Source organism: Ambystoma mexicanum, chromosome 10 (genome assembly GCF_040938575.1).
Source record: "Ambystoma mexicanum isolate Mex_15411 chromosome 10, UKY_AmexF1_1, whole genome shotgun sequence".
NCBI lineage: Eukaryota > Metazoa > Chordata > Amphibia > Caudata > Ambystomatidae > Ambystoma > Ambystoma mexicanum.
The window spans coordinates 1003320993-1003347631 of record NC_090932.1 but is presented as its reverse complement, the minus strand read 5'-3'; the positions used below and the strand labels follow the sequence as shown (position 1 = coordinate 1003347631).

General features: G+C 46.1%; 1 protein-coding gene across 3 annotated transcripts in view; it reads right to left on the bottom strand.

The window, feature by feature from the left end:
• Positions 1-26639, bottom strand: part of CLCN2 (chloride voltage-gated channel 2) — a 1173779-nt gene that overhangs the window by 1117085 nt on the left and 30055 nt on the right. Inside the window, exon 1 of one of the 3 annotated variants that reach the window (XM_069618788.1) lies at positions 14134-14148. The exons of the other annotated variants lie outside the window; for them this stretch is intronic. The gene's annotated coding sequence lies outside the window, so the exon portion shown is untranslated. Of the gene's footprint in view, positions 1-14133; positions 14149-26639 lie in introns of those variants that run through there. 3 annotated transcript variants of the gene reach the window in all.

Below are 26639 nucleotides of genomic sequence, written 5' to 3'. Positions count from 1 at the left end.
CCTCAGTCATGGGGACAAGAGGGAGGATTCTGGGGGACTCCTGCACTGCACAGGATCGTCGGAAAACACAAACAAAATGGAGTCGCTTCAGTTCGAGTAGCTGTTCTTCAAGCACAGGAGCTGGTGTCCTTCCCCCTGGTTAATCCTAACCAGCTTCGAGAATGGTATTCAGGTTGCTTACGAGTTGATTGGTCCCACCAACTCAAAAGGGAAGTCGTCCTTGAAGGGACATCTCCTTCAAGATGAACTTGGCAATTCGGACCTGCAGCAGGGCTTCACCGGCAAATCAACGGTCCAGGAGTTGCAGCAGCCGTCCTCTTCCAGCTCGTGTTTGGTTCTTTCATTCCAGTGGTCGACTCTGCTTTTCAGTCCACGAGACTCGCCTTTTAAACAGTTCTCTCCCTTTCATTCCAGCCTAGCTGTCACTCACCCAGCAGGGTGGCTGTCCTTGCCAGACAGTCAGCCAGTCAATCACGCCAGAGTGCATTTGGGTCTCCTAGGAGACTAAGAACATGGAGTTTCGGGCACCTCCCTCACTTCCTGCCCACCCCAGAAACTCAGACGCCAGAGGCGGTCTTCAGTCCTGAAGCCCACCAAATGCATATGAACAAAGGGACCAAACCTAGTTTGGTGCGCAGAGACAAACACTAGAAGGACCTTTCCAAAAAGAAATGGTGAAAAAGGAAGACCGGGAACTCTTTAAAAAACATGGCTCCCGGTGTTCACGGTCGGGAAAAATCATGGTAGTTTGTTGTAAAACCACTGCCACCAGCCTTTTCAATAGGAAAGGGTAGCTTTTGACTGCTACATTGAGTAGTTAGACACAGGGGATACTATGTAACCCCTCCAGCACACCATTGTAAGATGGGGTGTGCTGCGTCTACAGATTTGGAAAGACTAGTAAAGTCAATTTCACTTTACATTCTCTGGGAAACAGTAGTTTATCCCAGAGAAGTTATTTAAACCTTTGGGAAATCTAAAAGACATCCCTGTGTCACTGCACTGAGGGTGCTGTGTGAAACACATGAAAAGATGATGCCTATGGAGTTATCTAAAACTCCATAATCAAAGAAAACAAGTGAAAAACACACATCAAAACACATGAAAGAGTGGGGAAAAAAGGCTCACACTCTTTCCAGGTAACAAAATCAAGTCCTCAAAATCCAGCAAAGTTGCTGGGGGTCTCTAAGGTGAAGGGAAGTAGCACATTTATGAGAATTTTCCCTAAAAGAGGGGTCCGGCGCCACATGGGCGTTCATTCAAAAGACTCTGACCGGGACTGGTTTATAAACTACAAGAACCAGAAGGCCCTAGGAAAGGGTGGCATGAGGCGTCAGAGTGGTACTATAAGGGTTATGCAAAATCACTTATACAATTGAAAGTCTCTGACCCATGGCCAGAGGAATGCTAGGGGATAGGAACCCCACTTTCCAATAAGATTGTGAACTGTGTAATAAGGCAAGTGTGAACCCGACAGAGGGATGCCGAAAGAAAGCTAGGAGAAGCCTGTGTTGCTAATTTTCATCAAAAAGTGTTTTGATGAAAATGAACAACACATGAACTGTGATCGAAATACATGAGCTGTGTTAAAGAAAGGCTGTAGTGAACCTGACGTAGGGAGGCCGAAGTTGCAAAGAGGATCCGAGCCCGGCGGAGGGAGATCCCAGGGGTGAAGACCAATCACCCAGGTGCAAAACCACTAAAGGAACATTTTGTTTGTTTATCATTGGGAATCAGCAGGCCTTCTAAGCCGTGAGAGTTTGTCAGGAAAGAGACTTCGCCTCCAAAAGGTTTTGAGATTGTTGAACCAGAAATGTGAATCTTGTGCAGACGAGGCCCAAAAGTGTGCTGTGCTCGAGAGTCCCGCCATGTCCCGTGCTTCAAACATGGGGAAGTGAGACACAGCCATACCATCCTGACTTTTCATTTTGTGAACACTTATTTCTTTTCTTGTGAACATTGTCCCACACTATTTTTGTAATTTATCGGTAAGGATTGGCAATATTTTTTTTTAGTATAGGCCCTTTCTATTTGACAAGACGCAACTAGGACTGCCTTACTACTATTATTTGATAGTCGCAGCTTGCTGCCATCTTAGATTTAGGCGTTGTCTCACCCATTATAAAGTTCAATAAACACCCTTGAACTGTGATCACTTGTGTCTGTCTTTACTGTTGCCACCATGAGTTTCTTACAGCTGAAACGCTGAGCACTCCAGTGGAATACAGAACATGTCAGGTCAATGCATTCTTATATTGAGTTAAAGAAGCATATAAGTACCATTAATACAAAATGCAAAAACTGAGATGTATAACGTTTGAATGATAAGACATTAAAATAAATGTGTTTTAAATATTAAGAACTCTCTTCGATTTGACACCAAAGTCACCTTGTTTACGATTTTAATAATTAATAAAAATCATTAAGGCCAAATATGCCATATGGTCAAGCCGCAGAGGTGAAGGTGCATCTCGGAGCATGGATTCTGATAACCTTGGTTTCGTTGAGTTGACATGTTGCTATCGGAAATTACAAACGAAAAACCATTTGCTGTCAAACGGATTAAGAGTGGTTTTTGCCCCCTCCTTTTTCTGACCACAAATTTGTAAATCAAAATCATCCAATGCAGATATAGGTGTGTAAATAAATAGAAGTGTCTGACTGCTAAGTGAGCCAATGAAAGGGGCCAATTAAATAGTGTGACCTAATTATGACAAAGTATGAGAATTGGGAGAGAATTTAAAATCTCCAAACCAACAGACTAGTTACAATGGTGGCCGGCTCAGCATACCTGGAGCAAGGTGGCGATGCATCAAGCAGTCCCACCCTATTGAATCTTGAAAGACCACGCAGTTCTTTGGGGGGGGGACACCACTGAAGGGGGTTGATGCCCCGAAAGTGCTTCTGCCTTGGAACGGTCAGGGTTGTACTCAGACTCTGAACCTGGGGCGGAAGTTATTACGTTGTTATTGTAATGGGCGGGTGGTTCGGGTTACAGTAAATCCCCAAACTTCTGACCTCTTGAGTCTCGAAGGGGTACCCTTCTCAGTGGTCTTCTTGCCCTAGATCCCTTAGCAGAGATGGCCAGAAGAGACCAGATAACACATGGGTCCTTTTCACAGACCCCTGGATCACTGGGCCTGGAGATTATAGATTGGGGTGGGATTAAGGAATCTCACATGCATTGTGAACTATCCATTGAACCCTCTAGGAAAGAAAACCTTGCTCTACTCCTGCCATCTGACTTAACTACACCATCCCTGCCTCTCTTACAGGGTCAAAGCACCAGTGGTCGAAGTTTCACTGTTCCTATAATTTTATTTTTAAAAGAAACCGTTCTGGAATGGTTTCGTTTTGAAACAAAAGAGTAGGGAGCAGTTGAAACTTGCACGTCAGTGCACTGCACTGGACATTCCTTTAAAACAGCAGGTGTGTTTGTTTGGGGGGGTTGGATTGCGCTTGGGAAGAGGCGTGGCGATGGGGTTTGTGGGGAGCGGGGCAGGCCAGCAGGGAACATAGTTCCACTACTTCTTTTCGTGCACTTCAGACCCTGCACAGCACCATAAAGTGATGCCCCTGAACAGAGTTTGCCCCGTAGGTGATCTGATAGAAGTCTTTGTAGTTTGAAACCGCACAACATAAAAGCCTCTCGCTCTTTATAGCAATGATGCAGTAAAGAGCATTGTGGCAGCAAAATTGTGTGGCGCGCACCCACCCACTAGAGCAGTACACCTCAAGAGGATAGATTTACAAGTGGTGTATAACAAAAAAGTCCCTCCTGCCACAGTTTGCACCATCTGAAAGCCGGGTGTTGCCTATTTCAGCAGAGACGAGGAGTAGGCAGGAAAAGTGGGAGGGCAGAGCAAAAATGTATATTTAAGCGCCAAGGCACCTGGGAATGGCAATAGCTGTGTGTCATAATGTCATCTGGGTGTAGATGACAGGTGTGTATGCAAGGTGGTGGCTGTGCGCGTTTTGTTATTTTTAGTCCCCGTAGGTTGTTGGAAGTCCTGGTTTGGTTAGATGGGAAAGTTTGGCCCTTGTTCCATGTCGGTGGGTCTTCCTTCCTTATTTTGTTGTGGTGGGAACGGAGGGGATTGTGATGTGGTGTAGTGTAGAGATTCCGTTCCACGGGTGTGCACTGAGATTGGCCCGTGTACGGGTAATCCATCTTGGTGGTGGTGGTGCCGTTTCTTATTTGTCTGCGTGGCGGCCACACGCGGGTTGTGTAAGAAGTGTTGGTAGTGATGTGGGTTTTCTCCTTGTGTTGATTTGTAGGGAGGGAGAAGTGTCATAATGTCATCTGGGTATGTATGCAGGGTAATGAGGGCACATGGCTTCTGTGTGTGAATGCAGAGCGTGGGGTCATATGAGAGTTGGTGAGAGGACCCGGAGCGTAGCTGAGACAGGGTTCCAAGGGTTCTACAGTGACAGTGCTGTGCTGGCTGGGGTGGATGTCCCAGTACTTCCTATATTATTACTTACCTGTACTCAGAGTCAGGAATAAACGTACCTGATAACTTACCTCCCGACTCCAGCTTGGTGTGAGAGCGGTGAGCCCCATTACTTCACTGTGCTATGTAAAAAGCAATAATACGACTGACGGTGAGGATCAGAGCTGGCCCTGTAACTAAACACACTCGAACATCTGTCTGGGGAGTCCAATTTACGGGATGACAGGATTGCCAAAGGAAATATGAACAGAAACCCAGACTGTGGTCTTCTGCATCTGTGGTCCAAGAACCTTTGAAGTGTTTTCATGGTGCAACATCCACTTAGGACGTTATAAACAGCTGCTCTGCTGCAACCAGTGGGAGACCCTCGGGGAGTCGCAATAGGGATACAGAGACAGAGAAAACGGGAACAGATTTTGTTTTTTAAATGAAAAAAAAAAGCCTGAGGGACAAAGGAAGCAACAGGATAAAGAAACAAAGTAAATGAAGCATAAAAGAAAGATTGATGGAAGTAAAGAGGTTTATGTGAGAGAGGAGAAAGAAAGATATTCGGATGGGAGGGAGGGGGCGCGGGAGGGCACATAGAAAAAGGAAAGAGGGGAGAGGCGCGCCCTGCACCTCAAGTAGCTGGCAGTTTATGTGTGTCGTGGGAGTACTTGAGCATTTTTGACTGGGGCAGGAACACGTCTATGGTGGCGGGCACGGCTGAAGGGGACACACAAAAGAGCGAACTCCGCAAATGTGTGTTTAAAAAACTCCAGTGCTTAATTTGTGTGCGAGTTTGCAGCAACAGAGCCCTGGGACTGGTCTCCGAGCCCATTAGTCCTAATTGGGCTCAGATACAGTCATCAAGTGCTGTTTTAGCAACTATGTTTTTGAAATGGCCGCCAGTCTTGGTCACACAACAAGCAACAATAGTTTGAGCCACGGCGGCTCGGCTGGGTTGTGCTAGTTATCCAGTTTCATGAATGACATCGAACCAGGCGGTAGCCGCGCTGGTCATCAGCCTGCATGACTCGGCTTCTGCTCCAATACTTTAGTAACTGGCAGCACAGTCGCAGCCGGGCGGGTGGCTTGGATGTGTGGTGCAAGCAGCAACCAGGCAGCCCAGGTACCATGTGCAGCTCCCTAGTTCAGCAGACAGGAATGCCTGCACATGTTCAAGTGCCAATGTCAGTGTGATCATTGCCTTGCTGTGCTTCTGCAGGAGAGGTACTAAGATGGTAGAGGAGACTTAAAATGAGTGTGTGCATTTGGCTGAAATTAGGATTTATTAGGGCTGGCTAGGCAGGCTCCAGAAAGCAGCCCAAGAGGTCAGTTACGTGGGCGGGTGCTGAGGGTGTTAATTCTAGAGCACTAGTACAGGAGACTCGATGTGTAACCAGCTAGACCAAATTTGTCGCTGTATTCTAATGGCAGAGGTGTTGCGGCAAGTCTGGGATTTCAGTTACGAGTGTTATGTGACCAGCTAGACCAAATCTTTCATAGCCGCAGCAGCATTCTAGAGTGCATGGATGGGAAGCCGTGCCTGCGGGTAGGTTAAGAGGGTGACTCAGAAGAGGGTGTAGGCTTTTAGTTTGGTTTTGAACAGGGGCGTTGCTAGGGGGGTTAAGGGGGATATAGCCCCTGATCTTTTGGTTGTAGCCCCGGATCGAATCTCAGGAGCTACAGCCAAAAGACTAGCTAGCCCCCAGTCCCAACAGTTCCGACATCAGCTTAGCCCCGGATCTTTTCTAGACCTAGCAACTCCCCTGGTTTTGAACAAATCCATATATGAAGAAAGGATTTTTTCTCTGTGTTCTGTGGACAGATAGCCCAGATGTTTCACTTGCCACCTATACAATCATAGGACATTGATGACGAGGCGGGGGTGTTTAACAAAGCAGTGACAAGTTTCTTGTCTCGTTGCAAGACACTACTACTACGTTATGTTAACAAAACAAAATATAAATGGGTATTATTGTAACGACCTCTCAGAACGTGTTGCTTTGATCTATTAGATCTGGGATTTATAAATCATTATCGATTTTGAAGCACTTCACTGAAATACAATAAAAAAGGCAGTGTTCTTGTTTCTAGGCACTCCAGGTTTTGTCAGATAAGAGAACTGAAGCCCAGAAGATTTGCTGAACTGCTACTCATCGCACGATTTCCTTAAGTAGTGCGCTGAGGCTCCTCTTTACATTCTTGTGCATTTGTGCACTACTCATGCCAATGCTAATCCCTATGGTCATTCTCACTGAGTTCCTGTCTCTCCCCGTCAAAAGGTCCTCATCATGGGAACTCTTTGTGCTCAGTTGAATCAAGCCTTGCCATCAAAATGTGCTCTCAAAGTGCCAGACAATGGTTTTTCAAAGCAGTTCTCTGAGAGTTAATGACTTAATTGGAACTGCAAATGACTTAATTGGTCTTGAAAAGGAACTGATGGGTCAAGAGTGTGTGGCTTCAGCATGACGCCCTGATTTGAAGTTTGGATATCATCAGCGAGGATGGATACGACAGCCGAGTTTTGGGGGCCAATTATGTATTTGAAGGGAGTTCCTTCGGCATGCTGGGTTTGGCAATCAGGACATGGGATGAGTCGAGAGGTTGGATTATAATTGAATAGAGAATTTGATATGGAGCATAATGTTGAATTTCAGGAGTGGGCATGATTTGGAAGAAGTGGGTTTCATTGATAGTGTAGTACCAAGGAGTCAAGTTAATGTTAGGGAGAATTCTCATAAATGTGCTAACTTCCTTCACCTTAGAGACCCCCAGCAACTTTGATGGATTTTGAGGGCCTGATTTTTTTACCTGCAAAGAGTGAGCCTTTTTTCCCACTTTTTCATGTATTTTGATGTGCGTTTTACATTTGTGTTCTTTGAATTTGGAGTTTTAAGAGGACTCCATATGCATCTTTTCATGTGCGTTACATAGCACCCTCAGTGCAGTGACACAGGGTTGTCTTTTTAGACTCCCCAAAGGTTTAAATACCTTCTCTGGGATAAACTACTGTTTTCCCAGAGAATGTAAAGTGAAATTGACCTTACTAGTCTTTCCAAATTCTTAGACCCAGCACACACCATCTTAAAATGGAGTGGTGGAGGGGTTACACATGTCTCTAAATACTCATGTAGCAGTCGAATGCTACCCTTTCCTATTGAAAAGGCTGGTGGCAGTGGTTTTACAATGAATTACTGTGATTTTTCCCCACTGCGAACACCGTTAGCTAAAAATCATGGGAGCCATGCTTTTCAAGATGGCGCTTTAAGCCCCTTTGTTTAAACAGGTCCCAGTCTTCTTTTCTCGCCATTTCTTTTTGGAAAGGTCCTTCTAGTGTTTGTCTCTGAGCGCCAAATCAGGTTTGGTCGCTTTGGTCATGTGCCTTTGGCGGGCTTCAGGACTGAAGACCGCCTCTGGCGTCTGGGTGTCTGGGGTAGGCATGAAGGAGGGAGGTGCCCGAAACTCCCTGTGCTTAGTCTCCTAGGAGACCCAACTGCACTCTGGCGTGAATGGCTGGCTGACTGTCCATCAAGGACAGCCACCCGGCTGGGTGAGTGACAGCTAGGCTGAAATGAATGGGAGAAAACTGTTTAAAAAGCAAGTCTACAGGACTGGAAGGCAGAGTCGACGACTGGAACGAAAGAACCGCAGACGAGCTGGAAGAGGACAGCTGCTGCAACTCCTGGACCGTTGGTTTGCCCGGTGAAGCCCTGCTGCAGGTCTGAATTGCCAAACTCCATTCGACAGAGAAGCTCCTTCAAAAGGTGGCTTCTTTCTTTGAGTTGGTGGGACCAATCAACTCGTAAGACACCTGGATACCATTCTCAAGGCTGGTTAGGATTAAGCAGGGAGAGGTACACCAGCTTTGGGTCTTGAATCTGCAGCTACTGGAACTGAAGTGACTCCATTTTGTTTGCCTTCTTCAACGACCCCGTGCAGGGCAGGAGTCCCCCGACATCCTCCCTCTTGTCCCCACAACTGAGGCTCGGAAACAGTGAGATCTGCAGGACCTGCCAGGAACCACAACTTCAGCAGCATTTGTTTCTTCATACAAAAGGTACTGTGCCAACCCAATTGAGAGAATGCCACTCTTGTGGTGAAAGTTCGTGAAACTCCCAACTTACAGGCCTAATCAGCTTGTGACCCGACATATGATTCTTTTTCGCCTAAACTACGTCTAAGAACTTTCGCAAAGACTTTACCGTTTGATACCAGAACTGCTCTTGCTTATCCAGAACACTAGCCCATTGATTTTAGCCTGGCTTAATGACTTGAATTGAACTCCTCTGGTGAACTGAAACTATTTGCACTGTCTAAAAAGTATACGTGATCTATTTAACTTACCTTGTGCCTTTTGCTTCTTTCTAAGTACTGAACTGCTATTTGGCTCCTATTTCAGGGGAGCTCAACCTGTCTCAAAACCTTCAAGTTTTGTATTGAAGTGTATTGGTTTATAATTTTAAGTTGCCTTCTCCTAGTGAAATGTTTTCTAAATGATTGTGTAATAAATTAATAAGTGTTTTTAGCAAGAAACCTTGAGTATAAGTGTTTGCTTGAATCACTGTGATTGAAAGTCCTTTGTGTAACTACTTGTACTGCTCACATTTACTCTTAAGATAAGCCTGGCTGCTCAGCTCGCTACCAAAAACTGTGTGGTACAGACTTATACCAAAGGTTGGTATGACTAACACCTGTAGTCCTAATTGTGTGTAGTGGTACCAGAGGGTACTGCCTGTAATTCTGCCTAACAGTTGGCCAAGATGGTTGCTTGTGGGTGGACTGATGGCTTTGTTGAGGAGCTTCTTGTGAGGAATATCCACACGGTGGGCGTTTACTCGCCTGGACTTTTTTTGGGAATTTTTAAAAGAAATTGAATGATGGTAGATCAACCTCTGGAAAATGTGTGGGGCTAATTCGCACACATTGTCCTATGCTCACTGCACCACATATACAAATCTGTGTACTCTGGGTGGACAAAGCCTACAGGCGCCGTCCCCCATGTCGTATTTAGTTGGATTATGACAGCCAAGCGTACATCAATGCATCTCAGAAGAGGGAAGGCAAAACCTTTGTCCTGCCATGGCCAGCCTAATTAACTAAAACAGTCTCTATGGATCTGCCCTGTCCTTTGTTAACTGCTGGTGGCAGCTTTGCATACTAATCAGAATTAATTCAAGCAGGCCCACAGGAGGCCTTGTCACAGGAGTAACAAAAGACAGGAAAACCCAAACAACCATTGATATGCACTACGTCAACCGCAGCCAGCTCCCGCCGCTCAGTATCATGGGCAGTGACCCGTCATGTCAGGGACTATCTATTTACAGTAGTCATCCCCGCAAGGGGAACCCATTCAGAAGGTACAAGTATGTGGTTTGGCAGAGACCAAAAGTCTGGTGCCGCTGCAGCTTAAATGTAGACCTGCCACTTTAAACAGGAACCACAGGGAGCTCAATTAACCAGAGAGACCCTTTGATGCATACACAACAGACAGAAAGATGGGTGGGACTTAGTATTACACGTTTTCACCCCTTTAACCTTTCTGTTGCAAAGCACTCTAGTTATGACCTCACGCACACAGGAGATTTTTGGTGGGGACCTAGGATTGGTTAATTCAGGTGGGCTTATCCTACCCCAATCACTGGGGCCCAGGGGGGTCAGGCCCATCTTTTGGCAGATCTGAAGACTTCACAAGGAGTAACAAGAAGAGCTCATTTGGACCCTGGCTGAAGGTACTGTCTGCCTTACAACTTCCGCAAGTGAAGGAAGGCCATGATTTCCAAAGAGGGAAGGAATATCCCTCCTCTAAACATCTCACAGGGAACAGAGGGAGATACTTGTTAAGAGGGATTTCTGAACTCTGACCTGGAGGGGCAGAGGTTCAGAAAGCCAACCTAGTTTCTTGGTACAGGGTAACCTCTGGACAAGCCAGACCAATCAGGGTAGCTATGGCAGGCGGTCAAGACTAAGTCTCAAGAGGGGCGAGGGCGACTGAAAGACCTCAATGAGCACACAAAGCAAGGACACTTACAAATTACTCCAGACAGGTGTTATATTAAAAATATAGACACACTTACTACAAGGCCTTTGTAACATAGACCATAGCAAAGAATCACAGTAACACTAGAGTAAACGAATACATCACAATCAATACAATATATATACACAAGTCCAGAGGGGTCTAATGGATTAAAAAGCACGAAATATGTAGACCACCTAGATGGGGAGGAAAACAGGCAGTGCAAGTAATCTTTAGACCCAGTTCCACATCAGGAATACACCTAACTAAGAGGCAGTCCAAGCCCTACGAAGAGAGGAGCCTTATGCTCAAAAGTACATGCACACGCTTCTGCCAATGGACAGAATAGGCTTTCTTCAAGGGTCACTAGCAGCTCAGGAAGGTGGATAAGGCAATGAAGAACAAGTCCCCACTATTCAAGCAGGACCTCCACTTGGGGGCAGAGGCAAGTTGACAGTGCGGGATGGAGTCGCTATTTCGCAATAGCTGTGGAAAGGAAAGGGACCCTCGGGGGCCACTTTGTGCGTAAAAATGGGCTCCTGCGCTAGGGGCCAACGGTTGGGATATGGACTACTCACCGGTCCCCGATGCAGGCAGACCCAAACTTCGCCAGTACAGTCCACTTCGCTGGCAGGTTCGAATGTGACAATCAGGACGTCTTGACGCCGTGTAGTTTCCGATATACAGCGGGGATTCCCAAACAGGACAGTGGCGATTTCTCCGCTCCGGGTGGAGGGAATCGGCCCAATTCCAGTGCAGCAGGCGTCAGGCTCAAGGGGGTCACAAATGCAGCGAACTTGCACAGGTCGTTGCCACAGCAGGGCAACACGGTAACCGCCTTTACTCCAGTCCGGCCGCTCTCGTCTCACTTCGGACCTGGGAATGCCAAGTGTACGAAATTCGGTGTGAGGGTGCCGTGGACACAGAGCAAGCAGTATACCAAGTTTTGAGGGCCTCCTCATAACCACGGTGGTAACAGAGCAAATGTCCCGTGTAAGCTGGTCAACCCACTGGTTGGCCCAGGGACACTTCCAAAGAGGCTTACTTTCAGGGTTTGTTGAAGGTACCGACAGTAGTTGATCCCACTATTCCAATTGGTTGAAGCGTCTTCGCAGACCGCCTAGGATGATCAGATGCAGAGGGGTCCCACGGGACGACAACGGGCTCAGGGTGCCAAACCTTCCAGCGGGTCACCAGCGGTTCCTCGACTCAGCTTCTTGTTGCAGGATACTTGGCTCCTTATCCTTTGTTCGTGTGAACTCAGGAGATCAACATGGTAGTGGTGTTTTCAGCCTCCTCTTATCCAAAGTTTCCTTTGCGCCAAAACGGAGAGGACCCAATGGGAGATCTGCTCACAAACACTCACTCCATACGTGGACCAATCACGGACCACAGTGGTCCCAGGCATGGAGGACACTCCAGACTCTCCGGCACCCTGGATGTGTATTGGGAACAGACATCCCAGCCCACATCCTGGAGGCACACACACAAGACATGTAGAAGCCCGCAAAAGCATTGGGTTTCGTGGGAAAATGCAGGCCCAAATAAGGACTGACCTGAGTCGACTCGACCCGGGGAAGGTGAAGGGGCAAGATGGCCAAAGGACAGGACAAAGAACCTAGTGGCATGGCCATTTTGGAGCCAGGCCACCTATTCGTGCCAAACGCGGTTAACATGGCAAGAAAGGGTTAAAAATATATGAAAACGATAGCTGCCACCAGACCTGTTCATGACACATCTGCACAGTTCATAAAAAGTCCAGCGAGAGTTTCTAGGGCCTTTGGAATGACTAGAGACCCAAGTGTGCTGCAAGGTAAGTTACTTTGCACACTTGTTACGTGTTGCACAACAGCTGCAACATGAGGAAAGGACTAAGGGAAACAAAGTCTTGCAGTACTGCCTGTCTTAAGGGCATGTCAATTTCCCCATTAAAAGTGAGTGAAAGCCCAGAGGAGTGCAGTTTAGGGCTGTGCTTCTCTGGCAAAGTTTAGTTCAGGGTGTTTAAACAGCAGTAAAATGTTTGGGGGTTGACACAAGGAGGGAAAATTACATACAATTATGAAATCTTTCCTAACAATACTGAATCCAGAGGACCCTCCAGCAGCTCTACAACCCGTACCCGGCCAGCACACAGCATGCCCTGCTAGCCTCTGCAATCAAGCTTCCTAGGTGGGAAGTGCCAGAATGTCTCTGACCAAACCAAGGATAAGGCTGTTGCCTACAACACGCTCCTCAGCGTTGGGCCGTCCGCCTTAAAGGACGGGACGATCCCAGTGAAGAAGCTAGGAGGAGTGCATCGATTAGCATCAACCAGCATCCACCTTAAAAGACATTGTCGAGCACCTCGAGTTGCAACCAACTGCACCACTGACTGTTGTCACGCTGCAGTCGCTAACATCGTCAGTGACACCTCGATCAGTGCTTCAGACCCACGAACCAGCACTGAGACAATGATTCCTAACCCCAAGTCGTCGTTCAGGGCAGCCTGAACGACGAACTGCCTGCCGCCTGATACCCGCAGCTGTCTCCTATGTTGAGGGAGATGCAAAGTGCCCTGAAACCGACTGGACCCTGTCAAGCACCAAAAACGTGTACAAGCACAAGTTACATTGTGGTCCTGTCCACCGTGGGCCTCCTTCAAAGGCCCCCAGTGACATTTTACGACTCATTGCTCCCCTTTGTGCTGAAACCAAGCATCTTTGAACTATTGTGATTCATTATTTTACTGACTACCCTCCTGTCAGTATCCAGAGTGCATCCCTTTCCTTCTTAAAACGGTCTGTCTGCTGCCTTCCTTTACAGGGTGGGTTGTATTTTGTAGTGTGCTAGAACTGTCTGTTGAATAATAGTAAAGTAGATACTTGTATACAGCATTGACTGGACAGCCCCTTTTATCATTGGGTAAGAATTGTATTTTCGCTGTGTTGCAACTATCCAACGATACACAACCTTGCAGAGATAGGCCTGCCGTTCCGTCCACATTAAGAAAATTGTACAGGGAGGTTTATAATTTGCTTGCGTTTCTAATCTGTTTGGATCCCTTCTGGTGTACTAGAGGTTTGGGGACGATTGATGGTTTAGAAACCAATATTCATCTCTGGACCACTGGTGCCCCGGACGTTGATTCGTCACACTTCTTGTTTGGATTGTTACAGGGGGTCACTTGAAGGGGTGCTCGGTGGGAAGAGTTGGGGTGCTTTTCAGGAGTGGGGGGGTCTTGAAGAATGTACATGTGGCAAGGTGTGTATGAGAGATTCGATTTAGGGGTATCTCTAGATGCTGCTGATGTTCAGGTGCTGAATTGATACAGGATGTATGTCAGTGGTTGATTTTGGGTTACTGGTAGGAGTCTCTGGAAAGGCTTGGGCATAAGTAGGCCGGGCATTGGGGTTGGTTCCTAAATACTGCTGGTGTTGATTTTCTGGTGCTGCATTGATAAGGCTGTATGTCAGTGGTTGATTTTGGGGTACTGGTGGGAGTCTCTAGAAAGGCTTGGGTATAAGGAGGCTAGGTGTTGGGGTTGGTTCCTAGATGCTGCTGGTGTTGTTGCTTTTCTGATGATACATTGATAAAAGCTGCATGTCAGTGGTTGATTTTGGGTACTGGTAGGTGTCTCTTGAAAGGCTCCGGTATAAGGAGCCTCAGTCTAAGGGGATGATGCTGTGAAATTGCACTTACCAGGGTCTGCTGATAATGCAGTTCCCGCGGCTCCATTCCATCCTCGGGCATGTCGCCCTGCGTGCCCAACCTTAGGATTGCTGGTGTAATAAAAATGTTTTAACTAGATCTGCCTTCAGCCACCCGAATTATAAGCACTCTGCTTGTCCTTCACTAAAGTCCTGTTAAAAACAAACAATGGCAAAGCCAAGAGTTTTGGCTTGTGTGCAAGTATTAGCCATTTGCCAGGCACTACTATTATATGCCCAGGTACTCACACCATTTGCACCTGCTACCATCAATGGTCAGTTAATATTACAACAGTGGCTGGCAAGCAGGCTCGGGCTGGCCCATAGGGCAATAGGCCAATGCCTGAACCAAAAATGCTAAATACTAGTGTGGGCCAGTATTTTTCGTCAAAGTGTGCCCATTTTTTGGCCCATGTGGGACAATTTGATAAATCACTTCACTGTGCGGCTAATAGATTTGACCAGTCTTACTGAATGAATATTCTTTAAAATGCACAATTTACAGCACATTTTATCAAAACGCTCCCTTTTGTTTACTACTTAATAGATCACAAAAGGAACGAATTGCCATTTGCAACTGTGGGGCACTTTTTCATTGGTGCCCGAGACATGTGTGCCCTAGCCCGCCCAGTGCATTTCTCATGCCTGTTTTTTCTATATTCTGTTGTACGTTTGAAAAATAGCTGACTATTTTGAATAAGTAAAGCACCAAACTGTGAACAGCTGCATATTCACAAGCACCTGATGTGCACGCTGATTTGGAATGAAAAACAGAACCGCCACATCCCGTTTCAACAGGATCTTCTTAAAAAACCCTGTGACAGAAAAGAGCATGTGTTCAATGTTCCTAAACAGGCTATGAGGTCAACACAATGATCAGTGGAAAAACAGGACAAACGTGTTGGTACATGAATACAGAATTAGGGTGACCATGTCACTCGATGTCACTGAAATTCCATGTATCCTAGTGCTGGACTTTGGCAAAATAATGCACCTTGGGAGTTGTGCTGTAGCCTAGTTCTTTGAACAAAGTTCAATCAAGTAGGCAATCGTGAGGTTTTGGATCACCTTTGAACCCCCACCCCGCTGCCGAAATCTGCAACTGTGAAACCAAACACGCTTCTTAGCAACACAATCGTAAACGTTTAAGATCACGCTGCGTTAGCATGATGCAACAAGAACGTATTGATACAATTTCGGACATCTGCGATATTTGCAAACGTCCCGTGGGATCCCTCCTGCGACTTAACCGCACCCGCAGCTCCCACACGGCTACGCAAATGGACAAACCGACGGAGATCTCGATCTCGATCTCTCTCTCCCAACAAAGCCATGTCGTGCAACCATTCTTCGCGTGTGTTCTCTCCAGCAAGACATGGATTTTGCAAATGCAACCATATAACAATTGCTTACTAGCATCACACATCGGGACACGCGATGCTTGCACCTGCAAGAATAAAACGCACCTTTTAAATTCACATGAAATAGTCAATGTATTAGCTTAACCAACATAGCGCTAGTCGTCGTTTTCTTGGCCTTGTCATTTCCAATAGTTTAACCCCGAATAAAGCAGCAAAGAGTATTTAAACTAGCAAATGTTTGTAAACAAGTTGCTGGGCGGCACAGACCCCCCCGCCCCCCCACCATCCCGAGAAATTACCCGCATTAATACACTGTATAACGCAATAGGTTTATAAAAGCATAATGTCTGTACCATTTGGGAAACTCACGTGCGACAAAACTTTGACCTTTGGACTCCATGCAATACATCAAACGCACTTTTTGACCGTTTACCTGCCCTCCAATTACTTACCTCAGGACATTTTCCAACCTCATCCAATCAGAGTCCCCAGTTGACCTGCGGTTTAAACTGGTATGTTTGGCGGGGGGTTGGGTGGAGGAGCTTAAGTGTGGAGGGAAGTGACGGGCAAGGGAGGGGTAGTCCTGGTTGGTGTAAGGAGAAATAAAGACGTTACCAAGTTTCTCCTGCTCTGCGCCTTTTGTTAAGTGCTCAGCACGGCGGTCGGGCTGGCTGGCTGGCAGCCATGGGGTGTAAAAAAGAGGGGTGTACCCTTTCTAGTGGACAAGCTCAAGGCTAAAGTACTTCACAGGTACAGGAGGGTGGTCCTGCCCACAGATTGATATGTAGGTTGGTCTATTAAGTGATGGATCCAAACCTAAGGTCAAAGGTGTATTGCCTTCTCACTGAGCTAAAACAAACCAAAGAGTAGCAAACAGAGGTTTTATTTGCTAGTTATATAGATAATTATTCAATACATAAAAGTTGAGAACAAATGTTGAAAAAAAGTGCAACATACGTAAATGAAAAGTTAAGACAACATATAATACCATCAATAAAAATTCATAACAAGAAACAAAAGTATAGTATTAACAGCAAAGTGAACAAAGAGTACTGTATTATCAATATGCAGGTCAATCTTAAGCAGAGGTTTCTTTTCTATTTCTTTACATACTAGTAAACCAATTGAAGTGGACACACATGTCCTTTGTGAAGAAATTTAAGGTTAGAAATTCCTTTATGCATAACCGAGTGGAAAGTTGCTTAGTCAGATATTACTTTCCAGCATAGTGTGTTTCCAGGGTCCTATGGAGAATAAGATATCTTAGTGGCCAACGTGACAGAGACTGAATAAACAGGGTCTGATTCAGACGGGAACAGATGAATGTAGCAGTTCCCGGGTGGGCACGTTTCGGCGGAAGTGCATTAATGTAGCGCCCGCCTTCATCAGGGCTCCGTAGGGGCGACCCTGTCGGTGCCGAGATCCCAAAAACTCGGTATCCAAATCACCTGAGGGCAGAAATGGGGCTGGGCAAGGGAGGATACTCAAATAGGTCCTGTTGAACACAGAGCTGGCCCAGGGCAGTATTCGTTGGTTAAAGCGTTGTGCTTCAGGTGGACAAGTGAAAGTTCACTTGGTAGTTGATGGGTAGGAATGATGGTGCAGAGATTCTTCATCAGCGACAGGCGTGGTTACTGCGAGTGGTCCTAGGGGGAACCCTCGCGTAGCGGCTCACAACCGTCCAGTCGCTTCCCCGTCTAGCTGGAGAGAAATCGGCCGCTAGTGCACAGTGTAAGTGAAAGCGTGCGCCTTTTGTTACGTGCTCAGCACGGCGGGCGGTCGGGCTGGCTGGCAGCCATGGGGGCCAGATAAGGCTGGAACGATACACTGGCAAAGGGGGAGTCGACCACGCGACCTCGCTTGACGACCGCAGCCGTGTGGAGAATACACGTTCAGGCAGCGGAGGAGCTCGCCTGTCGACACAGCGCTGCTCCACCACTCGATCCAGACGGGCAGGCGCACGTCAGATGTTTTACCTGGTGCCACGGCAGGAAGTGGGGTGTTAACAACTGGAGCTGGGTTATAAAAATGCAGTGCTCGTGCCTACGGAAAGCAGCCGCAGTCACATTCCTCATCGCAAGAGACCTCGTGAGACCATGAAGGTCGCTGCCAACGCACGCATGTGGTGGGTTAAACTACAGAAAGAGGCGGAGGCCAATATGCACATGCAGACCACAAAAGTGGTTCATGGAGGCAGAGTCCTGGGAAGAGTGCCAAGGGCAGAGGTCAGGGAGTGAGAAAACAGGAAAGCTTACACAACGTTGTCATATCTGATCCAGACATCCAGCCACTTTCCCCATACCATATCGCCTCCAGCACATGGCTCCTGTAGGGCGCAGGAGTCGCTGGCTATCCAGCTCCCTGGAATCTTTGAAATTGCCAACACCAGTAACATGGGACCACGATTTGCAAGGGGGGGGATCAGGGACTTATCTATACATAGAGACCACAGGGCCCATGTACAACGCCATGCAGCAATGCCTATTGAAGCTGGAGGTGGGCCCTGCCTCGAGAGACATCATTGAGGACTTTCCCTCGGACTCCATCGACACCATTCAAGATCTGAAAGAGGCACAGACCACATACTTTACTCCACATACGAAACAGGTAAAGGGAGAGACCATGGACACACTTGTCATGAGGCTGCACACAAAAATGAAGCATTGTGATTTTGGACACTGATCCAACACCAAGGTGCTAAGTTCCCAGATGTGAGTCTCAAGCATTTTGGCAAAAAAATACTTCAAAAATCCAGGACACGGGAGGAAATCCTAATGTTGGCAAGGTCGGAACTGGCTAGTGACTCTTGTAGAAAGCTTCAATAATCCAAAAGGTGCCAAGCGAATCATCCAGAAGTGGTTTGGAGGCTGCAGAGGGAACCCAGATCACAGAGTGAGCCATTCTGCTATAAATCTGGCTATGAATATCCTCACGAAGGACTAGTATGCCCAGCAATTGGGCACAGATGCTCTGTGTGTGCGGAGGAAGGAAACTTCAAATCAGTATGTTGCATAGCTAGAGAGATGGGGAAGGAAGGCAGAACGTTTGAGAGATACAGAGTGAAAAGTAGCACAATGGCGATCCAAGCATATCAAATGGTTTCCCAAATACATAGCAGACACAGAGAAAGAGGGAAACAAGAACAAGTGTTGTGCGATGAAAAGCCAAAGAGAGAGCGGAGAGAGAGAAGGAGATACCAAGTCACCTCAATACGACCAGAACGTCGCACAAGAAGGCACCTATAATACCTTGTCGAACAGTCTCGGTCGGGGACAGAGTTAAGCTCTTCTGAGGGAGAAGAGAGAAAAAAAAAAAAAGAATACCTGTATGCACTAGGAAATAAAACGACAACAGAACACAGCCTGGCCCTACTCATGAATCCAAGTGAAAAAGCAGCAGAATTCCTGATTGACATTGGCACCATGGTAAACGTCATCAGCTAACAAGAATACAAAACATTCGCGCAGAGACCCCGACTACACCCAGCAAGTGTGGACATATACCCTTACGAGGCCAAGTCACAACTAAGATGCCTCGGACAATTTGAAGCAAAATGTTACTACAAGACACAAGAAATGACCATTCCTGCCCACATCATCTCCACTTCAACAGAATGTGGGTGCATTCTAAGCTTTAGAACAGCTGTTGACACGCGGCTGATCAACCTATTATACAAACTAATGGTCCGCAAATACAAAAACACATCGGATAAAATCAGCCAGCTATATCCAAGCTTATTCAAAAAGTATTGAAAGACTGCGCAACCGACTGATCAAATTACACATTGTCGAAGAAATCCCAACAGTGGCGCAACACTACAGAGGCATCCCCATAAACATACTTGCAATGCCACGTAGAAGAGGAGCTGCACAAACTGCTCGAGCAGGATATAATTGAGCCAGCCATGGGACCCACAACATGGGTATCTCCCAAACTACCCGTACCAAACCAAGGCTCCAACGCCATATGCGTGGATATGAGGAGACCCAACCTAGACATCAAAAGAGAACAATATCTCGCTCCCCGCATTAAGTATGTGATTCATCTGTTAAATGGGGTGAAGGTATTTTCAGAACTTGACCTAAAGAAGGGCTACCACCAACTGGTGTTAACTCCCGAAAGCCGGTACATCACAATGTTCATAACCCACCTAGGCTTTACCGGTATAAGATATTGAGTTTCGGCGTCTCATCAGCAGCCGAAATATTCCAAGCCGAGATCCACAAAACTATAAAACACATCCCAAACTGTATAAACTACAGTGACAACATTTTAATCTTCGGCACATATGGGGAAAACATAATGAGGCCCTAACCAGGGTGTGCATGGCACTGGAGGAAGCAAATCTTACCTAAACAAAGAAATGAGAGTTCAGAAAAGGTACACTCCGTTTCTTTGGGCACATATTCTCAGATAACAGCATGACACTTGACCCAGAAAAGGTCACTGCATTAAATGAGACTCTGCCCCCCTCGAACATCTCAGAGCTCGGGTAATTCCTAGGGCTTGCAAGTTATTGTAAACGTTATATACAAGATTTTGCCACCATCAGCAAGCACTTTTGCGCACTCACCAAGAGCCACACACCATTTAAGTGGACACCAGAGAGTCAACAAGCATTCACAGACATCAGAAGTCGCATTGCACAAGCAGAGAACATGGCATATTTTGACACAAAAAGGGAGTCCAAACTAACGGTGGAACCAAGTCCAGTGGTGCTAGGTGCAATATTGGCCCAAAAGGACAAGAATAATGCAACCCAGAAGCACATTGTATCCTATGCCAGCCTGTCCAAATTGAGCAAACCTGCTCGCAAGCCGAGAAGGAGAGCCTGGCAGTCGTTTGGGCTTGCAAACACTCATTTATTTTTATATGGCAAACCATTTAAGATTGTCACAGACCACCACGCTTTACCTATTCCTGTATGGGAACCCTTAAGCAAAGATGCCAGCATGCATCGCAAGATGGGGGCTAAGATGGCAAGACTATGGGCCTCATTACGAGTATGGCGGTAGAGGCAAAAATGATTGGTAATGGAATTACTGCCACTTTTCCTGCACCGCCATACTACGAGTATGGCCCTGTAGTGGGGGATTTACCTCCAGCATCTTGCTGGAGGTAAATCCTCCCGATTTCTGCCAAAAAACAGCAAAATCAGCACAATGACTGCAGCAGTAATTCCACCAAAAATGTCCCATAGAGTCCAAAGGACTCTATAAAAATGTGGAATAACTGTCATTGCCACTTTTAATCTGGCTCCAATTTTGCCAGAACAAGTGGTGGTAACAGCAATTCACTTTGGTGGTATCTGGGCGGATTTACCACCCAGATAACACCAAACTCGTATCAAGGCCCTATGTCTTTAACATCGTTCACAGATCCGGGAAGGACGAGAACCCTGCCAACTTCTTGTCGAGACACCCGATACCAGGAGAAGTGCCTGAGCCGTCAATTGCGGAAAGATACATCAGGTACCTTGTTCAACAAGCTATCTTGCAAGGCATCGATCCTACAAGCCTCACTCAACGGGTAGACGCTGATCCGACCAAATTGTCATTGAAGGAATTCGTCTGGGCAGATGGAGGAACAACAACACAGCTAAAATCTTCAAAATCTGCAGGGAACTTGCCAACCCATCCGCAGTATCCGCTGCTACTACTCCTTCCTAGGCTCTTTGCAATGCACTTGCCACTCAATTCACCTCCAAAACCCAGGACATACTGAGCAGCCTTGTCACACACTTTTCCAACACACCCTACCCCCCTTGCCTCCCCTGAACACTCACCCTCCTCCTTTTCCTCATTCATCTCTGTCTCTCCGGAAGAAGTCACCAGAGTTATCAACTCAATGAAGGTCTCTTCCAAACAAGTTGCCCCTTGCTCATCCAGAACCATCAAGGACAACAGCTCCTCCCTCGCCCCTGCTCTCGCTGATCTTTGTAACCACTCCTTTGCTACTGGCTCTTTTCCATCCTCCCTCAAGCATTCCTGTGTGTGCCCCCTCTTTAAAAAACTATCAGCAGATCCTGGCCAACTATCGCCGCATATCCATCACCTCTTTCCTGGGGAAACTGCTTGAGAAGTTGGCCCTGCTCCAACTTAACTCCCACACTGTACTTGTTGGCGGTCTTTATGACCATCACTCTGGATTCCGAGCAGCCAGAGGCACAGGAACTGCTCTTCTAAACACCCGTGAAGAACTGCTTCCATCTCTTGATTCCAACTCCCCGGCTGTCCTCATTCTTCTTGATCTCTTTTCTGCTTTTGACTTAGTGAACCATTGCAGCCTCATAGAAAGGCTCCATGACACCCATGGTATCTTGCAGCAGGCACTGGCCTGGCTTACTTCCTTCCTAACTGACCACTCTTCTAAAGTCATACTCAGCACCTTCTCCTCCCCTACTTCCTCCTCCTCATCCTGTGGCATCCCCCAGGGCTGCATTTTTTCGCTTTGCCTCTTTTACATTGACCTTACTCTAAGGTACGCCCCATTTCCTCCTTCTCCCCCAACTTCCAGTGCTATGCTGATGACACACAACTCTTCTTCAAACTTCTATAGATGATCTTGCACCTTCCTTCATCCCCAACTGCCTCTCACCAATCCAGGCTTGGTGTACTTCTAATGATCCTTGACAAAATGCCAGCAAAACAGAGATCCTCCCTATTGGGACCCCGGCAACCTACTTCTTCCCTTCATTCTGTCCTTCATTCTGTCCTTCCATGGGCTCCCCCCCTGCTCGCTCTTCGGAAGCCAGAAACATCTTCAAATCATCTCTCCCTCCTTCCTTCAACATACTCAGGATATTGGCAAGAAGTCCCAGTGTCAGCTTTAGATTCAGAAAGGAATTCTACCTTTCCTCACCTTCCCCCAGAGACTCAATGTTACCCAGGCTCTGGTTCTCTCTCTAGGCTTGACTATTGCAATAGTGCGACCCCTCCAGCTAATTCAGAATAAGGCAACAAGACTTATCCTTGGTCTCAAGCCCTGGGACAGCATCTCTCCTGCCCTACAAAATCTTCACTGGCTCCTGATCGCAGCATGGATTAAATTCAAATCCCTCTGCATCATCCACAAGGCTGTCTGGGGACAGGGCCCACTCTATCTCCAACTCTTTCTGACCAAATACCTCTAGGCACTTGTGTTCCTCTGGCACCAACTCCTTGCATGTGAAGCAGTTTGCGAAACAGAGCAGGTGGTTGCTTTCCTCAGCGGGCTCCCTTCATTGCAACAGCCTCCCCATCCCTCTTCATCTTGAGTAGGACCTCCCTAAGTTCCAGAAAAGCCACAAGACCTTCCTCTTTACCCCTTTCTTCACGCCGTCTCTCCCCTGCTAGTTGCACAGTAGCTTGACTGATGTGCACATCCCTTATTCATCCTCAGGGACCTGTGCTCCTACATCTTTCATCCCAGCTGAAGTCTGGCTGGCCTCCTGAGCTAAGAACAGATCTCCCATGCAAGTAGATCCATCCCAAAGCTATCAATTGTGCGAGGAGCTACCTGCCTCAACCCCTTTCGATTAGTGGAGGAGGGGGAGGGGGCAGAACTGTGTAGATCCTGGCCATATTTGAATAAAAATTTCACTTCATTAATTCCGTTACAGAAAACTACCATATCCATTTTAACCGGAAGTGTGAGGGTAAGCTGTCTGTTTTAACCCAATCCTTTTCATTAGTGGGTGCTCTCTCATCAGTGGGAAGGGGGTAAACGCATTCTACCTTTCTAGCTGCCTTCTCTCTTACATGAAAATCAATTCAAGATTTTTGATCATGGGAGACATTAATGTATGGTTAAACCAAAAGGAAGACAATGTTGTGTCTGAGCTTCAATTTGCCCTGGAGGAATTGGGTTTTGAGCAAATTATACTTGAACCCACCTGCAACCTAGGTCACACCCTGGATTGGGTGTCATGTCACAAAGTGAGGACGATGGACGTATCTGTCCTTCCCTGCCCTTGGTCAGACCACTTCTTGCTGAATTCACTGTAATAGCAGAGTTTCCCCAAGAAGACAAAACAGAGAACTGGTAAAGAATTCCTAGCACGTAACTTGAAAAACAGTACTACTGATGACATTGAACCCTTACTCCACTCCCTGTTGGATCTTTCTGACTTGAAATCTCCCGAGGAACTATCAAGGGTTATATCCGGGTTACATCCTCTATCCTTGCAGAGATTGCTAACACCCTAGCACCATTAAAATAAAAGTTGCCTAAGGAGGAGAGCAAGCGTAACGCATGGTTCACGCCTGAACTAAAACGCCTGAAATCTCTCACCCTTAAGTACTTTCATGCTTGGAAAACTCAGAACGCAGGTCTCTCTCGAAACCTACAAGAATGCAGTCAAAAATTATAGTTGAGCTATTCTGGAGGCTAAAAAAAAAACTTTTTTAACACTAGGATAGGAAATGCTGATTCAAATACCAAGGAGCTTTTTAACATTTTAAAGGAGCAGGAATTGATGGATCACACCCCTCCAAAAAGATCGATCAACGACAGTGAAGTTTGGTGTGATCTTATGCAACAGGCTGTGCACGACAAACTGCATAAAATCAGAGATACTATTACTGAGAAAAATAATAATTTAGCTAGCCAGGGGAACGAGAAAATAGAGCGGCCTTTTGAGAGAACCCCTTCCATTCCCATTTTTTTATTTTACCGCGATTTCATTGAATGCATTGAACACAATAATTAAACAACTAAAAACCACCAAATGTAAAAATAAAGTTCACACTGCAGTGATTATTAAATCTTTCCATCCCACACTGCTAAGAGCCATCTGTAAGTTTATTAATGCCTCACCGACAACCGGAATGGTACCGCAGGACTTAAAAAAGGCCTGGGTTATGCCCATTTTGAAAAAAAACAGGTCTGTCAGTTGACCTGCCTAATAATTACAGGCCCATCACAAACACCGCCTTTTATTGAGACCGAGTGGCCTACGAACAAATTTCGTGGCATCTAAAAGCCCACCCTGTCCTAAATGATCATCAATCAGGATTTTGTGTGAGCTTTGGAACCGAGACTGCGCTTTTAGAGCTTAAATCTAAATTACAAGCCCCCATGGACAAGAAAGAAGAGTCTTTGCTGATGCTACTTGCTCTATCGGCCACATTTGACCTGGTGGACCATTCCATCATGTCCACCAGGTTGAAGGAGGTCGTAGACTTCTCTCCACTTGCTACCCAATGGGTTACTTCGTTCCTCTTCAATCAAGAAAGCAGGGTCTTCTTTGGAGAGGCTGAATCTGTGCCTCTTAATGTTGGTTGGGGTGTACCACAAGATGCATGTACTTCACCTTGCCTGTGCAATATTTTCACTGCTCTGTTTGCTGTGATATTTACTAACTACGCCGATGACACGCAATGTGTTATCCCCTTGACCGGGTCTCATGATCAAGATGAAACAGTGACCAATAAGACTTTTGCTCTTATGAAATCTTGGATGATTCACAATAAGTTAGGCCTAAATAAGGATAAAACTGAGCTGATGGTGATTGGGTCACCCCATATACTACAGAAACTGGGTGCTGCCTATGAACGTTTTCATTTAAAAGTCAAAAAAATGCTTCCACTTGTGAAAGTTAAAATAATATTTGATCGGCAACTCACTATGAAACCTCATCTAAGCAGCATAGTGTCATCTGGTGCATATTATATAAAATTGCTAGCTCATCTAAGACTCCTTATATCCCAACAAAATGCAGAAACTATTGCTAGAGCGATAATAGGTGCCAAGATTGATTAACGTTCCAGCCTACTAATCGGTATTGAATAAGCTACTCGGAATAGGCTCCAAGTCTGTCAGAATGGAGCTGTAAGAGGGGTAATGAGACCCAAGCGCAGAGACCATGTTACGGTGGCACAACGTACTCTTAATTGGCTACCAGTTGAGGCCAGAATCCGCTTTCGAATCGTGACTATCATACAGAAGTGTAGACAGGGAAAGATGCCTGGATATCTACAGCAGCTTCTGGCTACTATAACTCATGGAAGAGCATTGAGATCTAATAATCAGAATCTCTTCGTAATACCCAAATGCAGAACTGTGAAAGCATCCAATACAGCTTTCTTTGCAATTGCCCCCAATGTCTGGAACGACCTCCCACCAGACTTAAGAGGCCCGGAATCTACAGAAACTTTAAAAAAGAAATTGAAGACTTATCTGTTTACTTAAGCAATAAGACTCTTGACCCTACTCAGAAACATCAACTTGTATATGACCTTTATGCTTCATTCTTTATTGTTGTAATTGTCTTGTTGCGCCCTCATGCCCCAGGGTCCATGGCTGCACATAATACATTCTTTAAAATAAAGTAAACTAAAAGTACCCTTAGCTAATTAAACTAGCAATATAATATAATTAATTTCCACAGGTCAGCTACAATGATTATCCCAGTGCACAGTAAATAACTCTAGTCTTCAATGTAATTTGGTAACCCCGCTGTTCATTTGAATGTGCTAGTGTCCCCAAAATGAAAATCCCAACACCCTGCATTCCCTGTGAAAACGAATTACTTCAAACACATTTTCCCATTCATTCCAAATTCCCCAAACCCTGCATTTCATTTGAATGTGTGTTCCCCCAAACAATTTTCCCATTGAGCTCATTTCCCAAACATTGCCTTTCAAATAAAAGGCAAAACGAAATCCCCATTGCATTGTCACTCCCAGCACCTTGCCTTCAAACTAAGGGGTCATATATAACTGATACCTGGGGTTGGGGCTTGCTCTGAGAGAAGAGCATTGTGATAACCCAAACAAGCAATCGCTGTGTTTTTGAAAAATGTCCTATCTGTTAATGTGCAAAGAAATCCTACGTGTGTTTTGATTTCAAATTCAACCGGTGTTTGTTGTGGTAACTGAAAGTATGTTAAGAAATATATGTCGATCAATTGATGTAAGTAATTTGAAATTGGTATTATTGTGTTGTGCAGAGTTGGTGGCTGGTGCTCTGTTTCCGATTTATTGTAGAAATTTAAATATACACTGTTATTTCTATACACCGGCCAAGTTTCTAGCTTATTGGTGCTACAGACGGTGTCTGCTGAATGGTGTTATATAGGTTGGAGGCCTAATCAAATTTGAATCTGCCAAGCACGTTGTTGTGCGATACCTTTAGGGTGTCGGGGGGGGGGGGGAAA